This window comes from Nannobrachium achirus (genome assembly GCF_963921795.1).
Source record: "Nannobrachium achirus genome assembly, chromosome: 9".
Classification (NCBI taxonomy): Eukaryota; Metazoa; Chordata; class Actinopteri; order Myctophiformes; family Myctophidae; genus Nannobrachium; species Nannobrachium achirus.
The window spans coordinates 50,950,622-50,963,471 of record NC_137818.1 but is presented as its reverse complement, the minus strand read 5'-3'; the positions used below and the strand labels follow the sequence as shown (position 1 = coordinate 50,963,471).

General features: G+C 42.4%; 1 protein-coding gene across 1 annotated transcript in view; it reads right to left on the bottom strand.

The window, feature by feature from the left end:
* The window catches only part of prex1 (phosphatidylinositol-3,4,5-trisphosphate-dependent Rac exchange factor 1), a 132,358-nt gene that overhangs the window by 118,068 nt on the left and 1,440 nt on the right, over positions 1 to 12,850 (bottom strand). The gene's annotated exons all lie outside the window — the stretch shown is intronic.

Here is a 12,850-nt window from a genome sequence, read left to right as displayed (position 1 = left end):
CTGAGGTCTACTCTGCATGCAAACCTTAACAAAGGAAGAGTGCATCGCCCTATTTGCTGGTGTGTGGCATGCAAACAGGAAGTTGAAACAGAGCAACCAGACGGCACAAAAGCTTCCACTTTTCAGAGAACTAAAATCTTTTGAAAAGAATTTACTCCAAGCAGATATGCAGTTGCTGAACTCGGCAGAGGAGAAATCAAGCACACAGAATGAAGCACCGTAGCCTAAGTCCTAAATAACACAGCAAACATCTTCCCTGGACAGGACGCATGGCCTTTGTGAAAGAGGAGAGTTGATAAACTGAACGTTGCAAAGCTGCCATTCATGAATATCCAAGAAAGATTCTGTTACAATGTCCACTATAGCATTACCGAAATGTCATAACATCACAAATGCTCTTTAAATATCAGGTACAGTATATTGGCCCGAACAACGACTAGGGTAGCAGTCCGTGCACCTAGGCTGCGGATGCAGCCAGATAGCGTGTCGCGGGTTCAACTCCCGATCCCGATGACCTTTCCTGCGTGTCACTCCCCATCTATCTCCCCCATTATCTGTTAGACTACTGTAATATTAATAAAGGACAAAGACAAAAATAATCTTTAAAAACCCCCCCAAAAAAGGAAATGAATGTATATTCACAATACTTATTAAAAGTATTCAAATACTAACACTGTGTCTTTCATAATTAAGTTATAGCACATGGTCAGCAAATGAGTTGAGAGCAGCTTTTGCACTGGCCTGCTTTACTACCACACACAGAGCGATGGTTTTTCAGTAAAAGCCAGTGCACTCAAAGCTCAAGGCAAGGTCCCAAATGACCGATAGCCAAGATGGGTCAGATGCGGGCGTGGCCCACTGATTGTTGGGACCTAGTGGAGCGAAGAGGGGCCAGACAGCGAGGTGCGAGGGTGCAGACGACCCATATGTCGGTTGTGGTCTCGGTATTCGCTCCACTGGAGAATTCATAAAAGGCCTGCAAACGTGACATCTGCCTTGTCTGCTTGAAACCAACCCGACTTCAACTGGTCACCAAGATTAACTCCTTGATAATTCAATTAAAAATATTTAGTCTAACTAAATTGAAATTGAAAAATTGAAATCAGGGGGTAAAAAAAAGCATGGATTTCCTCTTCTCTGGTTTAAACAGAATGTCTCATTTCACACAGCTTTCACATTTGTGACTTGTTGTGAGCTTGTCGGTCAGTGCGGTAGAGTATAAAATAGGGCTTAAGTGGTTAAATTGAACGTCGTCAGACAATAGCAGCAGCGGTTGCAGAGGCAGAGCTACATTTAAATGTAGAGCTGAAGTTATACTCCATCACAAAACGGTGTCCCTTGCCTAAAAGCACTGACCTTCAAGCTAACAACAAGGCGCCAACATTGTTCTACAGATTACAAATTCGTTTCAGCTCCTGTGCTCCATGAGCGAGGAATTGCATAAAGGTCTCTTCTATTTTCTGGTGAATTGTAAACAAAATCTCACTTTTATCACTTGAAGATCAAAATCATCTCACATCTCCCCTCTCTGCCCTCTGTTTCCTTTGTGTACTGTCTACACTCTCCCATCTAAATAAAGCAAAAATAAAAATCTCACGGAAATCAATCACCAATATCAGTGTAACCTCAATCATTACTTATTAGTTTACCAGAAAGAAGGGCCAAAATTATCCCTGCCCCACCCGCAGATATTGACAGAAAGCGCTATTGATCACATTTCAGACCACAAACACTGGCCATTTCTCAGATAAGAAATATCTACTTCTGTTATGGCCTACCTACCTGTGTACAGTACAACCCAATGGTCTACATCACTTTAACTTATCGTACGTGCACATAAACCTCTAGTTCTGCTGCCTGGGCATGAAGTGGCAATGCACTTGAAATTGCAGGGGTTACAAAAAAAGGAGGAAATGCAAGCATTTGAGGCAATTTAATGGCTCGCTTTTGCACAGTGTGTCTGCCAACACATCCTCAAGCAGTATTGAGTCTCATGTTTATGGGGTCATGACAACATTTTTAACATTTTCTACAAAAATAATCTATAATCTAAGATGTTTTCAAAAATTACATAACATTTATTATGATTTATTCGTTTTTATTTTTCCAAAAATTGTAAACATATCAGATCTACAAGCTTGCGTTGCATTGTGTTAACGTGTGAGCTATATTTTTTAAAGTGAAGTGATTCATTCGTAATGCTTTTTTTTGTACGTTTGAATCACGACGGGGAGACACCACATTGTCTCGTTCTGTAAACGTTTGGGATCGTTGCTCTGCAGCTCAGAGCCAAGGAGAAGCAGAAGTCACACGCGAGGCTGCACAAAGTGGTGACAGCCTCAGATGACGGTGTGACAGGATGGAGTGAATGGGGGATGGTACGGCTGTTTCTGTTCTTCTCACTGCGATTAGGGAAGCTGTTGATAGTTTCAACTTGAAGCTCTAGCCCAGTGATTCTCAATCTTTTCTGGATAGGGTTCTACTTAAAAATCTATAAATGACCATAGACCACTTAACACAAGCCAGATGGCTGCCGTGTTAAGTGGTCAGATGGGTGGGCCACAGACATTTTCAGAGCATGTTTATTTTAGTGATCATATCGATTGTGTTCCTGCTGTGTTATGGAACTAACATATTAAGTTCCTATGCATCTGTAATACAATTAAACACATTTTTGTTGTAAAGAAGTAACATCATTTTTCTTAAATATTTATTTCATATTATGTCGAGAGTCACTGCTCTGAGCTACTTCTCATCAGCGTGACTGTCAGCTATAAAGTTGGGAGTGGTCACCAGGATGTGAAAAACATAGGACATAGGACATAGGAGGTCAAAAGGTCAAGGGCACAATCTTGGTCAAGGTCAAAATGACAATCTGTTGTATCTCAGGAACAGAAGATCATCCTTTATCCTTTGCCATCAATGAGTGGGTCAATGCATGATAGTGCATGTTGGTGTACGTATGCGTCGTAATGCATGTTTTGTTAGTGCATTGTAGAGCATGATAGTGCATTTTAGGGAATGTTCATTTTAATGCATGTTTAGTACATGGTAGAGCATCATAGTGCATGACTGTGCCTGTTAATGCATGTTAGTAGCAGTGCAGTGCATTTATATTGAGGTGGGCACTCCCTTGGAAAGTGGATAGCAGAGAAGATGGATGAGCCAAGCCAACACTAACCCTGGTAGCTGCTGAAAGAGCCACAAAGCAAAGAAATCAATTATAGCAAATGAATGTTTCAATATAAATTAGTCTAAATACAAAGTCACACCACAGCAGCTCCGCCAGCTAGAACCAGAAGGAAGAGAGTGGAACATAAGCAAGACCATGGAGGTGTGTTGTGTGTGTGTGTGTGTGTGTGTGTGTGTGTGTGTGTGTGTGTGTGTGTGTGTGTGTGTGTGTGTGGGGGGGGGGGGGGGGGGGGGGGTGAGGGGGGGGTACCTGACACACTCCCTCTCTCTGGACCACTCAGGCTGAACTGAGATCGACCACCTGTCCCTTCACACAACATGCACACGGGACTCCGCAATTTAGAAGTAATTGAATCATCTTCAAGTTTCGAACAGTTTAATTGCGCAAGTTGCCAAACAAGCTAAAACTGTGGAGGGCACACAGTTTCCCAGCAGTGCTCTTAAGTGTGTGTGTGTGTGTGTGTGTGTGTGTGTGTGTGTGTGTGTGTGTGTGTGTGTGTGTGTGTGTGTGTGTGTGTGTGTGTGTGTGTGTGTGTGTGTGTGGTGTTGCAGGGAGTGCGGCTACATCAGCATTCAGCAGCTTGCTAGCACCACCTCACAAGAGACCCCTGCGTATCAATAACACCACGGACAATTGCACAGGTTCTTCCACCAGTCCCTTAGAGAGTCCCCTTTTCAATTCACTTGAAATTCCCACACTTACTGAGAGGGGGGGTGGGGGGGGTCACAGATTCAAGACTTCTATATGCCGGTTCTCACCCCCTCGAGAGAAAACAACAAGCCAGCTAAAAGCAGGGTGTCCATTAAAAGGCCTTTTTCTTTTTGAGAGTGTTGGGAGGGGGCAGTGAGCCACTAAGGGGGACAGGGGGCATTTAAGAGCAGACATAGGCCATTTTGGGCTCGGCATGCCATGATGAAACCTGATGAATAAATGAAGATCTCCCCTCTCTGTGTGGCTGTGGTCCAGCAGAGTGGGGAGAAAGAGGCTGGTGGCATCGCTCCAGCGAACAGGAACCCAGCATCCCTAATTCAATGAGGCTCTGGAGGTGACCTCATGAGAAATACTGAATCCAGTTGCAGCAACAACCACTCGATATGACATAACTGTCGCAATGCTAATGTGTGCAGAATGCAACGCTAGGAAGTGATCCCCAAGTCAAAATAATAATAATAATAAGACAGACAGTTGTGTAAGTTTGTAAAAATAACTCTGTATACAATTCAATTTCCAAACTGATTCTACTGCATTGGGTTTCTCCCGAAAGGGACAGTGAATGTGGGCCGTCCCATTGAGTTGTGACATGTGGTGCGCTGGAGATAACTCCATGGTCCAGATTGGTCAGACCATCTGGAGTCTTGGGACTTCAGCGGCTGTGAGTGAGTGGCCTTGAGTGATGCATCACAGACTCTGGAAACTTGGAAGAATACTGACAACAGGTCAGTTGACTACAGAGTGCAGACTAAAGGCTTTGGGTTGCTCTGCCACTACAGATAAATACATAACAGATGTGGTCACTGGACAGATTAGCTGTTGCAAAAACTACAATTAAATTAAAGTCAACCCCCAGCTAATATTGGTTCATATTTTGTACCCACAGTTTTCTCAACAAACCGTGTATGGGATTATCATGCAGCCCATAAACAATTTTGTAATGTAACATAATAGATTGATTATTCAAGAGCAAAACTATAAAATTCAGTCAAAAGATTTTTTTTTTGTCATTAGTCTTTTCTGTTTAGGGATCAGATAAAACCAGCTCTGAGTTTTGGCTTGAACATTTGTTGGTTAGTGTCAGACCAACCGACCAACAAAGTGGAGTGTAAACTACTACTGTATAAACCTGAAATGTCGCCTCTGGCAATTAATCAAGACAACACAGAAATACAGTAGGTTTTCTACAGGCACTACATGTTCCATTAATATTCTTATAGCTGAGATTTTGCCAATTTCCAACCTATATCTCATTGTTCTGTTGTGAGAAGATCAATCATTTTGTATAGTGTGGCAAAGGTACCCATTCTTCGGTGCATTTTTCAATTAAAGGTTGACGTCACTCACAAATATTATGACATGGTTGTAAATGTGCAACCTTTCCCATATATCCATAACTTCTCTCATAACATGTCTACGGCCAGCTTGTGAAGGTTACAATCAAGACTCATGGGAACTGGGTTTGAACCCAGGACTTTCTGGCTGCCACAGCTCTAACCACTGAGACATGGTGCCAACCTGGCGGGCATTCTGCTCTGGCAGAGTTGGTGGTGTGTTGTGTTGTGTGTTGTGTTGCTAATTTAGCCCATGGTGGTCACTGTCCAAGGTCCTGAATTGTCAAAACCGCATTTTTAATTTTAAAAATGTCCTCTGTCTGGCTGCAGACAATTGTACTTGTGGATAATCGCTAGGGCTGTCAGATAAATAATCCTTTAATAGCTGTCGTCTACATTGACTTGAAACACAAATCCTATATTTACAAGATTGACAAGATTCAAGTAGAGCTAGCAGAAGTTGTAATAGAAGTAAGCTAAACTTAATAAAAACAATAATAATAGAGACCGCAGAGACAATAATAATAATAGAGAGAGAGAGAGAGAGAGAGAGAGAGAGAGAGAGATAGATAGAGAGAGAGAGAGAGAGACACAGAGAGAGAGAGAGAGAGAGAGAGAGAGAGAGAGAGAGAGAGAGAGAGAGAGAGAGAGCAATCTTGATTTTAGTGTCATCTGAGCATTGAGGGAGAGAGAAATGTTTACAGAGAATTCAGTAAACATCTCAACATGCTCGTGTGCATTTCCCTCCCGGTTCACCTGCACATTAATATTCTGCTACTGTTCAGGAGAGAGCAGGCCTACTGTTGTTCCATCTACGAGTCGGTGTATGCAAAAGCCACATCCCATTAATAATAGACTACGAGACACCAAACAGCCTGTAAGGCTCGTATTATAATAACAATCTCTATAGAAAACACAATATGATAGCCAGAGATCTAGTTTACCATCAGGGTTTGCGGTCTGGGTGAGTTCCGTAATGCCCGCAACAGTCCATTAGTCACAGGGCATATTGGATGCAATATGAAAAATGCACCATATGAGACGGATACTTTGAACATGATTGGCTGGTGTCCAGAATGTAATGTTCATGTAAATTACACCTCCAATGTATACATTCCATTTCCCCACGAGTCTTTTTGTCAATCAAACAGCCAATAGCTAACAGTACTGTGCCTATGTATGTATGCATGCCTCTCCCGTATGCTACACCTGTCCTGTCCCCATGTGCAGTGTGCCTGCTTATATTAGTTCAAACTGGAAACCCCACTTCCAACTGAAAAACGAAAGAAATAATAACGGAATAGAAATATTTAAGCAAAATAAAGAGATATAAGATTGGCACAAAATCTAAGGCTATAAAGGACCGTCCACAACAAGCACTAAAACGATTAACTGGAACGATTATTATGTGAGTGAGCATCCACACATCTCATTATGGTTGTGGTGTGGACTCTGACTCTGACATCCACTTGAGCTAGGACTTAAATATATGTTGTTTTACGATTAAAACAATATATTTATATCTATAGTTATCGTGCCAATTAGACGATTGGTTGGCATAGGAGTGCTCAATAAAAGTGACATTGCGAAAGGCAAACTACCTTAGTTTACATAGTACATTTGCAAGAATAATTTGCAATGAGCTTACTCTGATCAAGGGGAATTAGCTCCAAAGCGGATCCGTTCCCTGCCATTACATTAGATCCATTAAGGGAGTTAGCCATCCAGAAGCAGTTTATTTTTAAGTCAATTTAAGTAAGTCAGTCAAGAACGTGAACAGTAAATCGACTTAAATTCACAATTGCTCCAAAAGTGTGTAGAGGGCAAGAACCAAGATGGTCTCATCATAACTGATCCACAACAACTTCTGTTTTGTGTGCCGTTGAGTTAAACCTTCTAAATATATTATTTAATGCTCCTTAAGGCCACTAGACCAGAGTGTCTTTGAACTGTTGGCATTTGAAAACTCAGCTGATGGCATGGGGGGGTGGGGGGGAGCTGCCTCTGGGTGTTAAAGTGGTTTAGGCCTGTTCTCTGGGATTCCTAAAATTCCTGGTACCGTCTGATACCTTATAGGAATGGCTTATAAATGCACATGACTACAAAACATGCATAGATTATATTTTTACCCGTGACATTTATATCATTTTTGATCTGCCCTGGCAGTGCAACTGTTGCGCTAGCTCATACAGTAGTTTCACTATAAGATCATAGTTTCACACTAAGGTCCTTAAACTCAAAGCATTCAACTTCTCAATAAATATCAACTATGTACTTCATAGTTCCCATTGATGTGTACAAATAGGTCCTGGCCAAGTGCCAAGTGGACATTGAGGATCAATGATTGGGAAGAGAGAAGATGGACCGATTGTTTGGATGCCAACAACCAAGCCCGCAAAACCCTGAAATATTTAAACTGCATGAATGTTATGAACACAATATGATACAGCACATTATTTGACTTTTTTGCCAGATGATTTGACTTGATGCTTTTTTTAAATACCAGTTTCAAACTAGCATCTCCATTTTGTGCCAACCCCCCAGCAGGTTGCACGGTTTAAGTGAATCATTACAATGAAGTTCTGTTTATGTGTGCATTTAATATTTTCAATATTATACATATTATCATATTACTTGTTTGCTTTTCATTAAATGATGAACGTTAATAAAACATTAAGGAATCAAAACATGACATGAAAGTCCTCTTGCACTGAAACGTCAGCTGTAGTGGAACTGGGAAGTAAGGCGATGGGGGGGCAGGTTTTAAATGGTGACACGTTGCAATAAATCTGACATTCATGACACCCATGGAGGGTAGCTCACAGTCTGTAGCGTAATGCCAACAACTCAATTCAACCTCCACAGAGCACAACATCGGCACTGTCGGGCAGAAACCTCGTATCTCCAAGTTTAAAATTTGTATATTTTTTTTCACAAAGCAAAGCCCTGCTTCATCATACAAGGCCGTCGCACAAAAGTAGTAGTAGTTTAAATACTTTTGATAAATACAAAACAAACGGTTTTGGACATACAAGGTTTCCACCCGACAACGACGATATCCTTCTCAGGCCTTGTGACTGACTATCAAAATAATATATATTTCACAATGCAACTTTAAAGTACATGATGAGGGGTTTCTGTCATCTTGCCATAGTAACTGCTCCACCCTGTTGAAATTGTGTGTGTGTGTGTGTGTGTGTGTGTGTGTGTGTGTGTGTGTGTGCGTGCGTGCGTGTGTCTCTCTCTCAGTGGTTGCAGTCACTTGAATCCTCCAGTGTTGTGGTTAGGATGAGAGTCAGAAACTGGAGCTATTTATACCCCGAGCCCAAGGAAATCTGATGCTCGGTCTTTCCCACTGACCAAGGGAGAGCTGGAGCGATGGGGGAGAGAGAGAGAGAGTGAGTGTGGGGGGGAAGAGAGCGAGGGAGAGAGCGAAATAGAGAGAGAGTAAAGTGCAGACAGAGAGGGTACTTTAGAAAGGAAGCTTGCGGATGGCTTCCTGCATATCAATCCTCCAGTGTGTGTTCCTGATTGCTTAAAGCCACGATCCATAGGCTTTATGCCTCTGCTGTCCCGACAGAGGGAGATAAATGCAACAGTCTGCTTCAAATATCGACATAAGTCGCCCAGTAGGTGTCCTATTATTACCTAACCCAATGCCCCAACGGAAGAGCAGGGAGACACCTCCAGCCGCTGCAGAGGTACCAGTTGCGACCGTCAGGTCGCAGTGACTATCAAAACCTCAACCGGCTGTCAGTCCGTCTGTCGGTCCGTCACGCCACGTCACGTCATACTTTTGCCCTATCTCCGCCACCGTTGCCCCTATCCATGCCAAACTTTGCACACACACTCCTTGGCTGCCAAACCACAACCTCCACCCCTCATTTCTCACATGCCCCTCTTCTAGTGCCACGATGAGGCCGATTCTTGCAAAACACTTTTTTGGACACTGCTTCTACAGATTTTGCCCTAAAATCACGCAAAGCGGTACAAAGGTCATGTCATCAACATGGATCTGTCCCATTTCCCACATTTGCTCCTGATTGTCGACCATTGCATTCTAAAGTTTGTGTTTGCAACCTGACGGTCGCTTATCTCCCGATTTAGGGAGTCTTACTGGTTATAATGTATTGTACACTACCATACAAGATTGGTAAAAACAAATTTTTATTCATTAAAATAAATAAGAACCAGATTGTATCTTTCTCACGTTTAACTACAGTAGGTGTCCTTATTTGTTTGCATGACACTATTGTGCAATGATAAAATAAGTGGTTGTTAGTGTGCTTTCTTCATTGGCATTGCCACCCTGAGCCCACATAAAAGTAAACACCACATGGCCTGAAGAGGAGTTGTGACTTGTGAGGACAGCATGAATACTATCAATCATACGGTAGTCCTTGTGTACAGTATTTACAACAACACACATAACCATGTGTTCAATCAAACACTGACAGAGAAGACCTCTCCCTCCCTCTTATCTGCTGATTGGAATGACATCATCAACATGTTGAAGCATCACTGCCATGATGTACTGTAGGTCTTGTAGGACAGGGGTCTTCAACAGGGGGTCCCCAGAGTTACTACGGGGGGCTGCCAAATCTTTGAGTAATAGAAAAAAAATGTTCTCCTTTTTGATATTAACCACTAGTGTCCTAGTGTCCATATTCTGAGAACTTTAGCCAAAAATAGCAGATCTACAAGCTCACAACGCCTCGCACTGCGAGGCGTTGTGAGCTTGTAGATCGGCTATTTTCGGCAAAGAGGTTTGGTGTCGAGGGTAAAAAGAGCAGACTAAGTACAGAGTGAAATGTCAAGTTAATGAAGTATTGACTGTTCAAGTGGTTAAATATCGACAAACACAAATTGACATGAATCCAAATATAAGATTGTGCTGTCAAATTATTAAACTATATGGAATCTATGAAAAGGTTGTGGGGGTCCCTGCTTCATCTCTCTCTCTCTCTCTCAACTAAGGGGTCCTTGGCCTGAAAACGTTGAAGACCCCTGTTGTAGGATATAAGTTAGAAGGTTGTTAATAATAATGTAGGAAGTAGGGCCCTCGCAGACGAGCTAAGATCATTATTAAAACGCAACAACACTTTCTCTCCTGACCGGTCACAGCCTGACATTTCAACATTAGAGTATTGCTGCCAAATTTGAGGGACAGAAACAACAATGAATTTCCATTCCTCACTCTTAAAGGGAACAAATACCTGGTTGCCATTTGTTAAACAAACACAACATTCTAAGTTAGCCCTCAACAACACCAAGAAGCGCACACCCAAAAATCCCCAAAGGTTGACGCCCACAAACGTCCTGAACAAAGTAAAACAAAAACATACAGGCGGAGGGAAGGGTCAGATACACCGACATGTCGCACAATTCTTCTCGTGCAGAGAAGAGGTAAATAAACCGTGTGAAAAGGATTAAAGGATATTCCTTGTGTGCTGGCTACTTCTTCATTTGTCAGGTCATTATCGAGCCGTGCACCTTAAAGACTATTTATCCTGGAGCGCAGGTTTTCTGCTCTCTCCATTAGTAACGCACTCAAGGAACCTTGAGGGCCCCTGGACCTCGCTTTGAGAACCACTGTTTTAGTGGATCATAAGTGATGATATCGACTGAATCTCATCGTCTATACATTGTTGTCGCTACATCTTCAACATCTGGACTTCTGCTTGAGCCGCCAAGGCCTTCCTTTCTCAGAACCACAAGGCTCAGTAAACGTGTATCCTGTTATTAAACCAAGCCAAAGCAGGACTTCACCCCCTGCCTGAAAATAAGTTCCATCTCCAGGGGCACCCTGGGAGGTCTGTGATGCCAGAGCAGAGAGTGGCTAGGGTTCCCACCAAGCCCCTTCCCAGCATGATGTCACCTTCCATCTCTTGATGCAAGCCACCCTGAGTCTGACCAGTGTCAGAGGAATAATACAGCACACCAGCAATTCACAACCTGTAGCCCAGGGCCCGCTTATTCTTCTTTAAAACCTTGAGAAATAGTTTTTATTTTGATAATGAAATAGGAACTCAAAGTATGCCGTGTTAGTTCCAGTGATCCAAGCCGGAACACGATGGTTTTCATTGTTCATTCAAATAAACATGCTCTGAAAGTGCACAGAGCCAATCCATCTGACCACCGCTGCTTTTTACTATTCTTTGGCATTGTTTATTATTACTGGTACTCTTTATTATGATTTATTTGTGGCGGTTTTATTATTCTTATGTAATCTTATGTAACCCTAACCCTAACTAGAAAATCTTGATTTTTTAGTATCAATGTGTCGATTGCTGTACTTTGTGCATATGATGCATGTACGAGCTCCAACTGCTCTCATGGTTGAGTGCATCCACAGTACATACTCTGTATATATGTCACACAGGGATTTTAACTCCAACAACATGGCATCAGTGGCTTGGCATGCGTACAGTTTAGGACTGTGGTTATCAATGTAGTCCTGGGGGGGTAGCAGGGGGGTTCTCAGCTAAATCATTGATAGTTAGGAACCAAATAAACCCTTTGCGTGTCTCTCAGACTTCACTGAGATAAACTAGATTGGGTCCTAGAGATTAAAAATAAATAAATCAACTGGGGGTCTGATGCGTATCAAATTGAGGGTCCTCGAAGGTTTAGGGGTCTACAAACACTTCTATAACCCCCCCAGTCCATGCATCTGCTAAATACTAATCCTCCTCTTCCAGCCCAGCTAACCCTTTCCCCTGTTGGGAGCCATGGTTTTTGTCATCCCACACAGCTGGGGTTGATAAGGAAAGCCTGGCTTTAGAGCACACAGTGGTAGGGGGAATAACTAGACCCTCTAGTCGTTCATGAGGAAAGATGGTGTGATTCATTAATGGGGACTTAATTAAGTGTGATTGATTGCATACGATGTTTACATTCACATAGGGTGTTTAAGAGAAAATAATAAAGTGCTGCGTGGGGTCTCGAGTGTAGTGGATTTATGACGTTGTTTACCCCAAGCAACAAGCATCACTGAGTTGTTTATTCACAAAGAAACCACTAATATTTGGTCTTAATGGCCCTGATGGAGACCAAACTACCAGAGCACCAGAGAAGGATAGGAGGAGGGGAACAGAGACAGCTAGACTAGAGGTGACAAATTAACACCTGCGGGTCTCCAGCAGCATAACATCCTCTGTGTAAATGTAACTCAGTGACTGTACAAAATAGTATTTGGTTGTATTTTGTACACAATCTGGACTGAATTAACACAGCAGATTTTACTGTGTGCTGTTTACTGTGGAGAATGTGCCAGCCTGCCTTGGTGGCAATGCAATATGTCACAATGAAGACATATGAGTCTTTATGCTGATGATCAATGCCCGATTCAAGTGCGATATATATGACTGCAAAAAAAGATTGTTCTGTAAAGCTTATCATTTAAAAGGGTTTATCAGAGCTTGAACCTAAGTTGAGAGAGAAGCTGATAAACAGACATCCCAGGCCTACTAGGCTGAACAAAAAACCTTAAATCTTGTAGGCTATAAGAATAACAATCTGCACTTGAACACAAGTTCCACATGATCACAAACTACCTATAAGCAGGCTGCAATGACCACTTAAACCCTACTTCCTCCTTGTGCATTGCATT